Here is a 17,427-nt window from a genome sequence, read left to right as displayed (position 1 = left end):
AGACCTGGGAGACACCCTCCAAGAGACCCAAGGAACTAAATTCTAGGCTCTCAACATCCAAACTGTGAGAGACAGAAACTGGAGGTTGGGATGTAGAAGTGACCCCTCATTCTGTGTGATGAGTGTTGGAAAACACTCCAATCTACACGGTACTTCGGAGAATAATTCCAGAAGAAGAGAGAACCATATCTACTGCGGCCAGTACAGCAGGATCAAATTCATGGTTCCACGGTCTTGCTTGAGTTTCAACAAAGTTTTTCCCACTAGAGATATGGGAGGATACACATACAGAAGACCTGTCAGCCAAATGAGAAGGAAGGCATCTGATACTAGTCTGTCGTGGGCCTGAAGCATGGAACAGAATTGAGGAACCTTGTGGTTCGGCTGAGTGGCAAAAAGATCCAACGAGGGGGTGTCCCATGCTCAGAATATCTTGCGGGCTATGCCCATATAGAGAGACCACTTGTGATGTTACATTATCCTAGTCAGTCTATCAGCCAGGGTATTTGATCTTGCCCACCAGATAAGTGGCTCAAAGGAACATGCCATGTTGGTGAGCACAATGCCACATCCGGACGGCCTCCTGACAGAGGGCGTGATCCAGTGCCCTCCTGCTTGTTGGTGTAATACATTGCAACCTGATTTTCTGTTTGGATGAGAACAATTTGGTGAGAAGGCTGATCTCTGAAAGCCTTTAGAGCGTTCCAGATCACCCGAAGCTTCTAGAGGTTGATCTGAAGATTCGCTTTATGGGAGGATCAAGCATCTTGAGAGTGAAGCCCACCTACATGAGCTCTCCAACCCAGGAAAGATGCATCTGTTGTCAGCATTTTTTGCGACTGAGGAATTTGAAATGGAAGTCCCTGAGTCAAATTGGATCGAATGGTCCACCGCTAAAGAGAGCGTAGAAGCTCTGGGGACACTTAGATGACATCTTCTAGACTCCCCATGGCTTGATAGCACTGAAAAGACAGGGTCCATTGAGCTCATCTCATCTCATGTGAAGACGTGTCATGGGTGTACCGTACCAACATTTGTCGAGCTGTGAACCGCTGAGAGGCAGGAACCTTGGATGTGAATGAGACAAGATTGTGCACTAACATCTCCAGGAGGTAGGCTCAAACCCTCTGTTTATCGAGCAGGGCTTCTATGAACTCCAATGACTGGACAGAGCAGAGATAGGATGGGGTAGTTTAAAATAAACCCTAGTAGCTCGAGCACCCAAATTCATCCGCATAGGCTCCTGAGCAACCTTCTCCGAGGTGCTCTTCACCAGCCAATCGTCGAGATACAGGAACACAAGGACTCTCAGTCTGCGTAGAAATGCTCCAACTACCACTAGGCACTTGGTGAAGACCCTGGGAGCTGACACGAGGCCAAAAGGCAACACACAGTACTGAAAGTGGTGTGTTCCCAGCTGAAATCGAAGATACTTCCAGTGGACTGGAAGTATTGGGATGTGAGTCCAGAGAGCATAGCCAATCGTGAGTGCCCAGGGAAACCATCCTGAACTATTCTCGGACTAGGAATTTGTTCAGGGCCCTCAGGTCTATGATGGGACACATCCTCCTGTCTTCTGCACAAGGAAGTACCTGGAATAGAATCCCTGCCCTTCTTCTCCTGGTGGAATGGGTTTGACCGCATGGGCCTTCATGGAGTAGAGGAGTGGCCTAGTGGTTAGAGTGGTGGACTTTGGTCCTGGGGAACTGAGGAACTGAGTTTGATTCCCACTTCAGGCACAGGCAGCTCCTTTTGACTCTGGGCAAGTCACTTAACCCTCCATTGCCCCATGTAAGCCGCATTGAGCCTGCCATGAGTGGGAAAGCGCGGGGTACAAATGTAAAAAATAAAAATAAGGGCGGAGATTTCCTCTGCAAGTGCCTGCCTGTGTTGAGAGCTGAACGAATGAACTCTCGGTAGGCAATTTGGAGGTTTGAGATACCAATTGAGGGTGTATCCAAGACGGACTATTTGAAGAACCCAACGGTCGAAGGTTATAAGAGGCCACCTTTGGTGAAAACATTTCAGCCTCCCCAAAACTGGCAAGTCATGGATGGACACTTTTACTGTGGCTCTGCTCTGCTGGAGCCAGTCAAAAAGCTTGTTCCCAGCTTTACCTAGAGAGCAGTAGGGGCCTTAGGCGCACACTATTGACATGAACGAGCACACTGGGGTTGAGGCTGAGTAGGCTGGTAAGCCGAAGGGTTGTACCTATGCCTAGGATAGTAATAGGGACTCCTCCTTGGCTTTCTAAAAGTCCTCCTAGCTGAGGAGGTTGACGCAGAAGGTGACTGGCGGGAAAGAGAAGAGATGGTATCAGTGTGTTTTTTGATTTGGTCAGCGACCTCTTCAACCTTCTCTCCAAAGAGGTTATCTACTCGGTAAGGGGCATCTGCCACCCTCTGCTGAACAGAATGTTCCAAGTCAGAAACACGCAACCATGAGAGTCTGCGCATTGTTATACTTTGAGCAGAGATCCTGGATGCCACATCAAAAGTTTCATAAGTGCCCCTGGCCAAGAAATTTCAACATGCTTTCTGCTGCTTCACCAAATTGTGAAAAGGATTTGCCTGCTCTGGAGGGAGCATGTCAGCCAAGTACGACAGCTGGCACACCGAGTATCTCAAGTACACGTTGATGAAGAGCTGTTAAGATTGTATACAGAAATGGGCATTGAAGCCTGGTACATCTTCCTATTAAAAGAATCCAGGGTTCTAGCTTCTCTGCCTGGGGGCACCGAGGCATAGTCCCTGGAACTCCTGGCTCTTTTGAGAGCGGATTCCACCACCATGGAACTGTGAGGCAACTGAGGCCTATCAAAACCAGGCGCACTGTGGAGCATATACTGGGTGTCAATCTTCTTGGGCGTAACAGGGACTGACAGAGGGGGCTCCCAGTTCCTGATGACTTCCTTGAATACTTCATGGTGAGGGGGCAGTTACAGCCTTCTTAAGAGGAGATATGTAGTCCAGGACTTTGAGCGTCTTGGCCCTGGGCTCATCCTCCACTTCCAAAGGAAATGGAATTGTATTAGCTATTTCCTTTACAAAAGATGGAAATAAAAGCTCTCCAGAGGAGACTTTTTCCTTTCAGGTGGAGGGGAGGGTTAAGAGGGAATCCCGTAAGACTTGTCTGAGGAAAAGTACCTGGGATCCTCCTCTGAATTCCATGAGGCCTCCAGTATAAAATAGTATCTCTTGATGGGATTGTCAAGACCGAACCTGCTTCGGTGCCAACGAACCGTGTCCTCGAGAGCACTGTTGAGAAGTCGACTCCCGTCTTGACTCCAGCGAAGCTTCTTCCACCAACGTCAAGAGAGTGCCAGCTTGGGTGCAGTCCATACCGAGGCCACAAGTGGCACCGGTGTCAGAGGCCACACCACAGGCTGAGGGCCAAGCAGGGCCTCAATGGAAGGCAGGGTAGATGCAAGCACTCCGATGATGATGCACACTGTTGCATAAGGCCTCCCAGCAGTTCAGGGAGCAAGTTCGGGAGGCGGGGCTGGAGGTTGGGAGGCGGGGATAGGGCTGGGCAGACTTATACGGTCTGTGCCAGAGCCGGTGGTGGGAAGCGGGACTGGTGGTTGGAAGGCGGGGATAGTGCTGGACAGACTTATACGGTCTGTGCCAGAGCCGGGGTTGGGAGGCAGGGCTGGGGAGGTGAGGATAGTGCTGGGCAGACTTATACGGTCTGTGCCTGTGCCAGAGCCGGTGGTTGGGAGATGGGGCTGGTGGTTGGGAGGCGGGGATAGTGCAGGGCAGACTTATACGGTCTGTGCCCTGAAGAGCATAGGTACAAATCAAAGTAGGGTATACACAAAAAGCAGCAAATATGAGTTATCTTGTTGGGCAGACTGGATGGACCGTGCAGGTCTTTTTCTGCCATCATCTACTATGTTACTATGTAAGTTCCAGATGTGCTCATCGAGAGATGACACTGGGAAAAGCTGGGGTGCCAGATGAGGTGCAGGATGCAGAACTGCTGGGGTCGACACTGGCGCTGTGCATTGGTACCTCCTGTATGGCGGGGGAGCAGTTCTCCTGGTGCCGACGTTTCTCAGGTGCCGAATCCTTCGACTTCCCGAAGCTCCAGGCACCATGTGTCAAGGGTGACTGATGACGATGATTTTTGACCTTTGCCCAAAGCATGTCAACAAGTCTCCTCGGTAATGACAAGGAAAATGTCAAATCCTCACGTCGCCCTGTGGTTGGGTCCAACGATGGATGTTCCCAGGGGCCCTGCACAGCAGGAGGCCTCGAAGCAGGTGGAGACCCTCTTGATGCTTCACTGCTCCCAGTGTATATGGGTGTAGTTGTAGCCATCCATGCCGATGCCGGTGCGATGCTTGACCTCAATGCCGATACCGACGTCAAGAAACTGGACTTGGCTCCAAAAATCCTCTCTCGTTGAGCCTCTTTGGAAAGTTGGGCCCTCTTCTCCATGTGAAGATAGAGAACACAGTTAGCAGGGCTATGGTAGGGCCCAAGACACTGCAGACACTAAGAATGGATGTCCTTTCCAGAGACTGTCTGATTGCACCAGGTACAGCACTTGAAGCCACTGGGAATCGTTGTGGACATAGACGGAAAAAGTTTGTCAGCTAAATTAAACGACACAATAGTGCCTGAAAAAGGGGCAAGGCACGGAAAAAAGGGAAGTGAAAGCCCTGGCTGAAGTCAGGGCCTAAAAACGGCTTGATCAGGACAAAAAAAGAAACAAAACTTAAAACTGAAAAAATAGCTGGAAGGCATAAAAAATAGCTCTCTAAGACAGAGCGAATGAGGAGATGATAAGAAAAAACACCTTCTCCTCACGTGGGAAAAGAAGAACTGGGGAGACCGAATTCATGTGACAGGTGGGAAGGAACTTGTGCATGTGAGGTAGAGCACAGCTCGCTGTCCACAAAGTTCTCATTTACCTTTGGTAAATACTGGACTGGGTGACGTGGATCAGCGTCACCCACTTGTGAGGATAAGCCTGCTTGTCCATGGAGAATTAGAAATATCCTCTTATATCTGCAGAATACTGCTACCTACACCTATAGCCCCCTCCAGGCTTCTGTGATTTTGAATCTCCATGGCCAAGACAACAGCAAGTTTCAAGGGAAGATTGTGCCTACTGGACAGATGGCTGGCTATACAAGAAATAGGTTTTGGTAATGTCCTTACTAGATTCGCATCCAAGCCCACGCTAAATAGCTATTTCCTCTTGTTACATTCATGTCTACCTAAATTTAAGGCTATGCTATGGCCCCTAAATACAACTCACCTTCAGCTCTTACCTCTCTCCACTATATCATGCTGGAGCTGAGCCCAGGCCCAGCTCATGGTCTCCTGGTCCATCCATCCAGGGCTAGGGAAAATGTTTCTCCTGCTGGCTATCTAGCAACTGGGCCAACATCAGGGTGTCTTCAGTGCAAGAATTTGGCTTAAAAGCCATGGAAGCCATTTTACTGATAGCTGTGCATCTGCAACTTCAGCATGTATATCATATAAAAATATATGCGTACACTTGTGCATGCACATTCTGATAGCAGGTGCACCAACGCAGCTGCCGGTGGTAGTTCCAGCTGGAGTGTGCACCATTTTTGTCGCTCTGGAAAATTTTATTTCCCTAGCACGGCACTAACCTGGAAGTAAGCGGGCATTGCTGCGCACTGCCTGGTTACTGCCAGGTTACCGGGGGTGCCCTTACCACCACCTCAATAGGTGGCAGTAAATGCTCCCCGCCACATGGCCTCGTGGTAAGGATTATCTTACCTCATGACCAATATTTTGAGGGGGACTTTTACCCACTGCAATAAGAAGGGCCCTGGCACGCAAGCATGGGCGTAGTTTGGGGGGCAAGGAGGGGCAGTGCCCCACCAAATGAGCTGCTCCTACCTGGCAGCCTGGAGGAAACGTGAACTTACATGCTCTTCCCTTTCCTTCTCTGCCTCTCGCTCGCTCACTCACTCCCTCCCCCTCCCTGGCAAAGCATAATGCAAACGTGCACGGGGCTGTACTCCTGCTGCATGCCGCTGCCGGCCTCCCTCTATCTCCCTCACTCGCCTCATAATACAAGTTCCTTCCTGTTTCCGGAGAAAGGAGGGAAGCCGGCAGCGACACACGCAGCAGGAGCACGGCCCCACTCACATTTGCATTATGCTTTGCCAGGGAGGGAGGGAGTGAGCGAGCTAGCGAGAGGAAGGGAAGGAAAGCGAAGAACATGTAAGCTTGCGGTTCCTCTTGGCTGCCTTAGCAACAGCCAGGAGTAGCTAGTAGTTTGGCACAATAGCACCTATGTCCCTAACCTTGCTGGGGGGGGGGGGGGTAGAGAGAGTGAGTGAGAGGACAGATGAGGCAAGGAAGGGGAGTGAAGGAGGACATCGATGGAGGGGTGAGGCAGAGATGTTCGATGGAGGGATGAAGGGGAGACATTGGATGGAAAGGAATGAGAGAGATGGAAGATCCTGCAAAGGGGAGAGAGAGGGGGGGGAGATGCTGAATGGAAGGGGGAAGAGAACATGATGGAAAGGAATGAGAGAGAGAGGGGAGATGCTGCAAAGGGGGAGAGAGAGGGGAGATGCTGGATAGAAGGGGGATGGGGATGGAAAGAAACAGGATGGGCAGGGGAGAGAGGAGAATTGCTGGACAATAGGGATTGATGGAGGGGACATGGGAGAGAGGAAATTTGCTGGAGATGGATGGAGGAGAGGGCAGGAGAGAATGGAGAGTTGCTGGACATGGATGGATGGATGGGAGGGCAGGGGAGAGAATAGAAATCGCTGGACATGGAGAGGAGGACAGGGGAGAGAGGAGAATTGCTGGACATGGATGGATGGAGGGGAAGGGGAGAGAGGAAATTTTCTAGATATGGATGGATGGAGGAGAGGGCAGGGGAGAATGGAGAGTTGCTGGACATGGATGGAGGGGAGGGAAGACAGGAAGTAGATGCACATGGATGGATGGGAGGGGAGTGAGGAGAAGTGCAGGATATGGAACTGCTGAATTTAAGGGCTGGATCGGAACACTTTGAGGGCAGATGCTGAAACTGGAGGAAGGATAGGGACAGGGCTACAGATGATAGGACGCATAAGGACAAAGGAGGATGGTGGACATGGTGAGAGAAAAAATATCAAATAGAAAGAAGACACTGCATAAAACAGAAGACACTGGAACCAAAGCAAATAGAAAAACTAAATGATCAGACAACAAAAGTAGAAAAAAGTATTTTATTCAGAATTTATTGATTGGAATATGTCAGCTTTTGGAAATGTGCATCTGTGATATTTTGCATTTAAGTTTCAATTTCTCTAGTATTGCTGCATGCCGAGTCTGACTTCTTGAGGTAACTTTCCAGTTCAGTATTTTGCCTTCATATTTTTTGATTTCTAGTTCCTTGTGTCATGTCTGTTGTGTCATGTGTTTTTCATGTGTGATCAAGGTGCAGTATTCTGCTAGCATGTAGTATTTGCAGCCCTTTTTGTTTTGCTTTTTTTCACGAGGTAGTGTATTGGTGTTTTAGAGCCTGGTGTAATTATAGTTCTGCCTTTTCACGCATAAGGTTTTCACTCGTCCTGTCCTTGGAATTAATGCCGTTATGGTTTGGTAAGGTTATGAGTGTGTTTTTGCACAAGTTTGTGTATAGCATTTTGCAGTGGAGAGATTGTGTGTTGGCCTTACTGAGGTGGCACCAAAACATCAGAAAGGGTTTTAGAGCCTAAATCATGACATACTACCTCTTAAAGAATCTACATAAAGAGCCTATGCATTTCTAAGGTCAACACTGGCATGGCATGGGAAAGAGGGTGGGGAAATACTACTGGAGAGGAAGAGGGAGTGTTGGGTAAGGAGGAAAGATGGAAGGAAGGGAGAAAGAGCTGGCTTGATATCTCCTACATATTCATTATGGTTATTCCCAAAAAAAGCCAGCTCTTTCTCCCTTCCTTCCTTCATATTAGCATATTCATTTGCATAAATAAATAAATAAATAAATAAATAAATAAATAAATATATATATATATTTATGCAAATGAATATGCTAATATGCCCCACCCTATCCTTTGCCCCCCCCCCAAATGAAAGTCAAACTATGCCCATGCACGCAAGAAAAATGGCCCTCGCCACTACCACAGGGTCCTTTTTCCTGCAGCCTAGTAAAAGGACCCCTCAATGCATAATTCAGCTCTGGAAATCATTACAGGAGCATATGGTAAAAGCAGTTAGCGTACCTGGGTTTAAAAAGGGTTTGGACAAACTCCTAGAGGAAAAGTCCATAAACTGTTATTAGGGTAGACCTGGAAAAAGCTACTGCTTATCACTGGCAGTAAGTAGCATAAACTCTTGCTACTTTTTGGGATCTTGTGAGACACCTATGACCTGGATTGGCCACTGTTGGGAACAGGATGCTAGGCTACGTAGACCTTTGGTCTGACCTAAGATGATATTTCTTATGTCATACATATTTTGAAAACTTTGCGTCCCTTATGCATAGTTTGTAAAGTACAGGTGCATATTTAAGGTGGCTCATTTTTTTGATGTGCACACATCTCCTATAAGACCTCTATAAAATCACCTCCATATAGTTTGGGCAATTTATAAAAGCAATTTCTGCATATAAACGTTTGTTTCACATACATGTTTTTTTTAATTACTCCTTAAACATCAAGCTTGGGGAAGCAGGTGTTTTAACTTACTTAGGACCCTGTTTACTAAAGTGCGCAAGCGGTTTTAGCGCACGCTAATGCTAGAGACACCCAGGAATATATGGGTGTCTCCAGCATTAGCGCACGCTAAAAAGGTTAGCTCGCCTATAGCATGGCTTAGTAAACAGGGGCCTTATTCTTTCTTCTTTTTTACTATTTTAGAGTTAGAATAGCTGAGGATCAAGGTCTAAGGTATAGTATGATGTAGTTGCTTTAGGTTTTACCCTGCAAATTGACCATCTCTGGGAAAAGGTGACTAAAGTAGTCTGTCCAAAATGTTGAGAATGGTCAATTTTTTGTGTCATGGATTCATAAGCAGTCTGCAAAGTTCCATGTTTGAACTTCTGTAACTTTTTTATTTTTTTCACATAAAAGGAAGGGGTTTCGACTGTTATATTACAAATTGTTTGCTCTAAAAGAATTCATTAAAAGCTCATTTTTTGTTTCAGGTGACTTATGTGACCATCTCTGGGAAAAGGTGACTGATTTTGGATCTATTTGTTGATATTATTTTGCATAAATCAGCATTTAAATGTATATACTGCATATATGTCTAATCCCAATTTTAGAAAGCTGAGATTTACAAGTCTAAAACTAAAAATGTGCTTTTGGCAAGGAAGCATGGTCTGGGCATATTTTGAAAAGAAAGATAAATGGAGTAGGGTGAAGGGAATGGCGCTTTTACTAAGTAGGGTGAAGGGAATGGAGTCTTTTACTAAGGTGCACTAGCATTTTTAGCTCACGCTAAAAATCACTGGCACGGAATGCTGAGATGCCCATAGGAATATAATAGGAATCTCACTGTTTAGCACCAGCTGATTTTTAGCATGAGCTAAAAATGCTAGCACACCTTAGTAAAAGATCCCCACAGTGTTTATTTCAATAAATGCACCTTGAAGACTTGACACGGAACCGTGTTTCAGTGCAGAGCACCTGCCTCAGGAGTCTAAAACAAGATATAAAAATTGATGTACAATCAAACACAATGTGTGGAAAAGTTGATATAAAAATACAAATATGAAAGTGTAAATATATTTAAAACAGTATTAAAATAAATAAATAAAAAGATTTTAAAAAATAAATTCATAAAATACATGCAAACATATAGGACCAAAACATAATCTATTTGATGTAAAAATGTACAAAAGACAAAGCGCTGAAAAACATTCCGCAAAATTTAGGAACAAACCTAAAATGTATAAAATAATACAAGGAGAAGTGCACGCCCCCTTGAACTTTGGCCGTCGTTGCGATGGAGTGCAGTTGAAGATGTCCCTGGGAGGACATCCATCTTCCGATTTATGTTGAAAGATGGACCTCCTTCTCTTTCGAAAATGAGCCCAATAGCCATTTTCGAAACAGTAAAACATCTATCTTGAAAAATGGCTATTTGCTAGATGTTTTTGTGCTCTGTGTATTTTAAAAAAAAAAAACATTCAAGTGAAAAACACACAAAATCAAGTCATGTATTTTGAGCGTGTCAAGGCAGCTGAAAAGATACATGTGCATTCGACATTTCAGAAGGGGAATTCATGGTTATGTCCAGTAACATTATGATTTACACCTGCTCCAAGTGATGCTTAGGTGTTAGAAAGTTGCTCATTTTGTGCAGCACTCCACTGGAGGTAGTAGAGGTAAATGTTCCCTTAATCCCCCAATGTTTTTTGTCCTCTTCATCCCACTCCCGAAAGCAATAGTGGCAAAGGATATCGAACTGTGTGACAACTTCAGAAAAATTACTATGGGATCTTTTTACTAAGGTGCGCTGAAAACTGGCCTGCGCTGGTGTAGACCCATGTATTGGACGTGCGCAGGTCCATTTTTCACTGCACCTTAGTAAAAATAGGCCTTTTTTTGGATGAAAATGGACATACGGCAAAATGAAAATTGGCGCACGTCCAATTTGGGCCTGAGACCTTACCGCCACCCATTGTCTTAGCGGTAAGGTCTCATGCATTTACCGGGCAGTAATTGTCAGTGCATGTACAATGCCAATTACCACCTGGTTAGCGCCGTGCAACAGAAAATAAAATATATTTTCGGTGCGCGTAGTGGGCATGCGTAAAATAATTAAATTACTGCCTGGGCCATGTGGTAGCCGGGCAGTAGTTCTGAATTGGTGCATAGGCGTCTACGCATCTTAGTAAAAGGGCCCCTATGTTTCTAAAATGACTGACATAAATGTGTATGCTCCTGCACATTCATGTGCATGCTGGAATTTCAGAATATCAAACTCAAAAGTAGAAGAGCTAGATATATTCATACCAAAATGTATTAAGCTATACTAGCCAAATAAATGAAATGAGAACTGTAGTGCAAAATATTCTTCAAAAATCATGTCAGTGAAAGAAACATTATTTAAGAAATATTTTTTTAAAAGACAGAAAAAGCCCCAAAAATGTCTGGATAGCACGTAAACCAAAACTAGTGCTCCTCCATTTCAATGCGGCTATTTATGAAGTACATAAGTATTGCCATACTGGGAAAGACCAAACGTCCATCGAGCCCAGCATCCTGTTTCCAACAGTGGCCAATTCAGGTCACAAATACCTAGCAAGATCCCAAAAATGTACAAAACATTTTATACTGCTTATAGTGGATTTTCCCCAAGTCCATTTAATAACGGTCTATGGACTTTTCCTTTAGGAAGCCGTCCAAACCTTTTTAAAACTCCGCTAAGCTAACCGCCTTTACCACATTCTCTGGCAACAAATTCCAGAGTTTAATTGCACGTTGAATGAAGAAAACTTTTCTCCGATTCGTTTTAAATTTACTACATTGTAGCTTCATCGTATGCCCCCTAGTCCTAGTATTTTTGGAAAGCGTGAACAGACGCTTCACATCTACCCGTTCAACTCCACTCATTATTTTATAGACCTCTATCATATCTCCCCTCAGCCGCCTTTTCTCCAAGCTGAAGAGCCATAGCCGCTTTAGCCTTTCCTCATAGGGAAGTCGTCCCATCCCCTTTATCATTTTTGTCACCCTTCTCTGCATCTTTTCTAATTCCACTATATCTTTTTTGAGATGCGGCGACCAGAATTGAACATAATATTAGAGGTGCGGTCGCACCATGGAGCGATACAAAGGCATTATAACATTCTCATTTTTGTTTTCCATTCCTTTCCTAATAATACCTAACATTCTATTTGCTTTCTTAGCCGCAGCAGCACACTTAGCAGAAGGTTTCAACGTATCATCAACAACGATGTATCATCACCTTGAATACTGAGAGGGTGTTTCCAAATAAGTGTTCACTAGTTCTGCAACATTGACATATTAATGTTTAACTGTTTAGAAGGATTTTTGACCATGATTGAAAGTCTCTGCGATAGTTAACTGGTAATATGACAAATTGAAAATTACTATTTGCTCTCTCTTTGCACTCTGCTTTGAGAACGTGTCTGTTGTCCACTATCTGCGGGAACTTGTGCCCTTCCTTGTCACACAGAGAACTTTTTCTTTGATTGTTCTTCTACAACAGGTTCATCCATAGGAGCCAACTTTTCAAAATGATTGGGGGTGCTGAAAATGTTTTTTTTTAACAGGTGGTGCATTCCCCCCTCCCCCTCGTTCCCCCTCCCCCCTCCACCTCCCTCAGTTCCAGGCCCCCCTGCCTCCTTCCCAGTTCCAGTCCCTCCCAGGTCCAGGCCCCCTCCCTCCCTCTCTGTCTCTCCTTTCCCTCCCTCTCCCCTCCGAGTTCCAGGGTCCCCCCTGAGTTCCAGGGTCCCCCCTCCCTCCAAGTTCCAGGGTCGTTGTCCCTCCCTTCCTCCTTCCAGGGTCATCGTCCCTCCCTTCCTCCCTCCCTCCCTTCCAATTCCAGGCCCCCTCCCTCCGAATTTTAAAAGTCATCTTGACTTACCTCATCGGGGTTACGGCGGCCGGCAGCAGCGATAAAAACCGTACAGGCTCAGCACTTACTTCAGTTTTCCCTTCTCTCTCTTTCAGCTCTGGTCCCGCCCTTGCAGAAACAGGAAATGACCAGAGCTGAGAAAGAGAAGGGAAAACTGAAGTAAGCGCCGAGCCTGCACACTTTTTATCGCTGCTGCCGGCCGCCATAAACCAGATGAGGTAACTCAAGATGACTTCTAAAGTTCGGAGGGAGGGGACCTGGACCTCGAAGGAAGGGAAGGAGGAAGGGAGGGACAACGACCCTGAAACTGGGAGGGAGGGACGGACGACGACGACCCTGGAACTCTGAGGGAGGGAGGGAACAAACTTCTGGTGGGTGAAATATTGAGGGTGCTCGAGCACCCACGGAGTCAGCGCCTATGGGCTCATCAGCATTTGAGGAGCTCGATGAGTCCAATGAACCTGAAGAGAATGTAAATGCTGCTCGTTTGGATTTCTTTTCATTTTGAGGATTTAACCAGAGGTAAACTGAATAATTAGGGTAGTCCTGCTCATTCCTACAAAACTTATTGATCTTATTGTTTTGTATGTCAGAATGAAATTAATCGAGCTTCTTCTTAAATTCACTGTGTTGTTTATAAAAATCTTCCAATGCTAGTGTAGATTTAAGCTCATCTACTTTTGATTGCATCTGTTCTTGAACAGTGTTGGATGTGAAGCGTCTGTTCATGCTTTCCAAAAATAATAGGACTAGGGGGCATGCGATGAAACTACAGTGTAGTACATTTAAAACAAATAGTAGAAAATGTTTCTTCACCCAACGTGTAATTAAACTCTGGAATTCGTTGCCGGAGAATGTGGTGAAGGCGGTTAGCTTGGCAGAGTTTAAAAAGGGTTTGGACGGTTTCCTAAAGGACATGTCCATAGACCACTACTAAATAGACTTGGAAAAATCCACAATTTCGGGAATAACATGTATAGAATGTTTGTACGTTTGGGAAGCTGCCAGGTGCCCTTGACCTGGATTGGCCGCTGTCGGGGACAGGATGCTGGGCTTGATGGGCCTTTGGTCTTTTCCCAGTATGGCATTACTTATGTACTTAAGATACTTGTCTGGTCTTAACTATACTCAGGACCATTAAGTCAGGAATATCGCTGAATATAGTTTGGCTCTTTAATCATTCTTAGGAGGAAGGGGATTGTAAAGTACAGCTGCTCCATTTGAAACAACAATGGATTTCTTGTTTGAATTCAATTGAGCCATATCGTATGAAATCCAGGTTTGAATGACAGCACTTTTTTTAAAGGTGTTCTCTCAGTTCTGTCAATGGTTAATTATTTGAAGAAAGAGTTCAATGACAACGCGGTCATGTTTGTAATATCTTGAACGCTGAGAGTATTGTATAAGTGTGATTGGCATCAGATTAAGTACATGAGCACTGCACTTTTATTTAGTATATTCTATGCTTTCAATCTTGCATGGAATTTTAACTTTAAGATGTTGTTTTTTAGATATTGCCCGGCTTTCCCTGAAGCAATTTCACAAAACTCTGACCATTGTCAGAAGCAGGGCATGTCCAGATATGTTTTCACTAGTTTTGCAACCTTGACACATAAAGGAGTTCAACCATTTTGAAAGGACTTTTTTGGCTCATGATTGAAATGTTGGTTTATGTACTATTCAGACATTTTTGAAGCTTTTTCCTTCCTTTAAAAAAAAAAGTTTCTTAAATAATGCTTCTTTCACTGACATGATTTTTTGCACTATAGTTCTCATGTCATTTAAGTGGCTAGTATAGCTTTATACATTTTGGTTTGAATTTCAGAAGTCTCAGTGGGATAAGACTCTAGTAATACGTGGAGGGGCATAATTGAACGCGAACGCCCATCTCCATGGGCGTCTATCTCCAAGAACGGGTACGTGAAGGGGCGGGACAAACCGTATTTTCAAAAAAAAATGGGCGCCCATCTTTTTTCCGATAATACGGTTTGTGCCAGCCAAATGCATCGGATTTGTGCGGATTTGAGCTGGGCGGTATCGTTTTACAGCGATAATGGAAACCGAAGCCGCCCAGCTCAAAAATGAACAAATCCAAGGCATTGGGTCATGGGAGGGGCCAGGATTTATAGTGCACTGGTCCCCCTCACATGCCAGGACACCAACTGGGCACCCTAGGGGGCACTTGTAACAAAAAAAAAGTTAACTACCTCTGAAGTCCATAGGCCCCCAAATCCCCCAAAACCCACTCCCCACAACTCTACACCATTACCATAGCTGAAGAGGGGCACCTAGATGTGGGTACAGTGGGTTTTGGGGGCAGTTTGGAGGGCTCCCATTTACCACCACAAGTGTAACAGGTAGGGGGGGGATGGGCCTGGGTCCACCTGGCTGAAGTCCACTGCACCCACTAACAACTGCTCCAGGGACCTGCATACTGCTGTGATGGAGCTGGGTATGACATTTGAGGCTGGCATACAGGCTGGAAAAAAGTTTTTAAAGTTGTTTTTTTTTGGCTGGGAGGGGGTTAGTGACCACTGGGGGAGTCAGGGGTGGTCATCCCCGATTCTTCCGGTGGTCATCTAGGGCACTTTTTTGGGACTTGTTCATGAAAAAAAAGGGTCCAAAAAAAGTGACCCAAATTCACGCTAAAAACGCCTTTCTTTTTTTGATTATCAGCGAGGACGCTCATCTCTCCTCGGCCGATAAACACGCCCCAGTCCCGCCTTCACCACGCCTCCGACACGCCCCCGTCAACTTTGGCCATTTCCGCGACAGATTGCAGTTGAAGACGCCCAAAATCAGCTTTTGATTATATCGATTTGGGCGCCCACGGAAGAAAGAAGCCCATCTCCCGATTTGGGTCGAAATATGGGCGTCTTTCTCTTTCGAAAATAAGGCGGATAGTCATGTTATGTGTATTCGACAACTGTTTCAAGGCTTCAGCATGGTAATCTTCTCTCAGGTTCATTTTTGAAAGAGAAGGACGTCCATCTTTCAACATAAATCGGAAGATGGACGTCCTTCTCCCAGGGTCATCCAAATCGGTATAATCGAAAGCCGATTTTGGACATCCCCAACTGCTTTCCGTCAGAGGGATGGCCAAAGTTCAAGGGGGCGTATCGGAGGCGGGACTTTGGAGTGCCTAACACTTGGATGTCCTTGACCCATAATCGAAAGAAACAAGGACGTCCCTGACGAACACTTGGACGATTTTACCTGGTCATGTTTTTCTTACGACCAAGGCACAAAAAGGTGCCCGAAATGACCAGATGACCACCGGAGAGAATCGGGGATGACCTCCCCTTACTCCCTCAGTGGTCACTAACCCCCTCCCACCCTCAAAAAACATCTTTAAAAATATTGATTGCCAGCCTCTATGCCAGCCTCAGATGTCATACTCAGGTCCATGACAGCAGTATGCAGGTCCCTATAGCAGTTTTAGTGGGTGCAGTGCACTTCAGGCAGGCGGACTCAGGCCCATACCCCCCTACCTGTTATGTTTGTGGAGGAAACAGTGAGCCCTCCAAAACCCACCACAAACCCACTGTACTCACATCTAGGTGCCACCCTTCACCGCTAAGGGATATGGTAGTGGTGTACAGTTGTGGGTAGTGAGTTTGGAGGGGGTGTTGGAGGGCTCAGCACCCAAGGTAAGGGAGCTATGTACCTGGGAGCAATTTATGAAATCCACAGCAGTGCCCCCTAGGGTGCCCGGCTGGTGTCCTGGCATGTCAGGGGGACCAGGGCACTACAAATGCTGGCTCCTCCCACGACCAAATGGCTTGCATTTGGTCGTTTCTGAGATGGACGACCTTGGTTTGCATTATCGCCGAAAATCAGAAACGACTAAATCTAGGGACGACCAAATTTAAGGATTTGGAGTCCCTGACGGTATTTTCGAAACGAAAGATGGACATCCATCTTGTTTTGAAAATATGGGTTTCCCCGCCCCTGGATCGGAACGTTTTGCGAGGACGTCCATATCAAAACATGGATGTCCCTTTCGAAAATGCTCCTCCATGTCTTGTACAACGGGATAGCACCTCCTTTGTCATCTCTTCTAATGACAATATCAGGATTATTGTGCAATACTTATGTTGTCATTCTGACCACATTGATATTTCAGATGTTTATGGTTATAAAATAGATGCTTCCATCACACATAACTGTTGCATAAGCATCCATTCCTTGATGTATTTTAGATTTTAGAACAGGCTCGGCAGATCCTGTTTTAAAATATTAGCGGAACTTGATTTATACATCCTTTCTAAAATGCTGTTCTATGGGGCCCTTTTACTAAGCCGTGGTAAAAAGTGGTCTGCGCTAGTCTTGGTGAATGAAATTGGTGCACGCTGGGCCTTTTTAAAAATGGGGCAGTAAACGGCCATGTACTAATATTAAAATTAGAGTGCGGCTATTTACTGCCTGAGTCCTTACCACCACCAATTTAGTAGGCAGTAAGGGCTCACGCACTAACCCTGTGGTAATTGGGCAGCGTGCAGCAATGTGGCTGCACTACCAATTACTGCTGGGAAATCCCACGTGGTAGAAAATAGAAAATTATTTTCTACCACAGAAAACTGTGCACGCCAAGTTCGGAACTACGCCGGGCTCCTGCACTACTCCTGTGGTACGACCGATTTGGAGCACACTACCTGCATGGTAGCCCTACTGTGCCTTTGTGAAAGGGCCCCTATGTATTTTAGTACTGTGTTACTTTTACTAGGGGTCCCTTTTACCAAACTGCAGCAAAAGGGGACCTGCTCTGGCATCAGCTCGTATTTTTGACACGCGCCAAGGCCCCCTTTTACCGAAGCGGGTAAAAGGGTAGGTCTTTCTTTTCTGCAGAAAATGGCCATGCTGCAAGTAAAGAATTGCTACACAGCCA

General features: G+C 45.8%; 1 protein-coding gene across 1 annotated transcript in view; it reads right to left on the bottom strand.

Moving 5' to 3' along the window:
* The window catches only part of IQCA1 (IQ motif containing with AAA domain 1), an 827,164-nt gene that overhangs the window by 206,219 nt on the left and 603,518 nt on the right, over positions 1 to 17,427 (bottom strand). The gene's annotated exons all lie outside the window — the stretch shown is intronic.

Source organism: Microcaecilia unicolor, chromosome 7, assembly GCF_901765095.1.
Source record: "Microcaecilia unicolor chromosome 7, aMicUni1.1, whole genome shotgun sequence".
Taxonomy (NCBI): domain Eukaryota; kingdom Metazoa; phylum Chordata; class Amphibia; order Gymnophiona; family Siphonopidae; genus Microcaecilia; species Microcaecilia unicolor.
The sequence above is the reverse complement of the archived record's forward strand: the minus strand, read 5'-3'. Positions and strand labels throughout refer to the sequence as shown.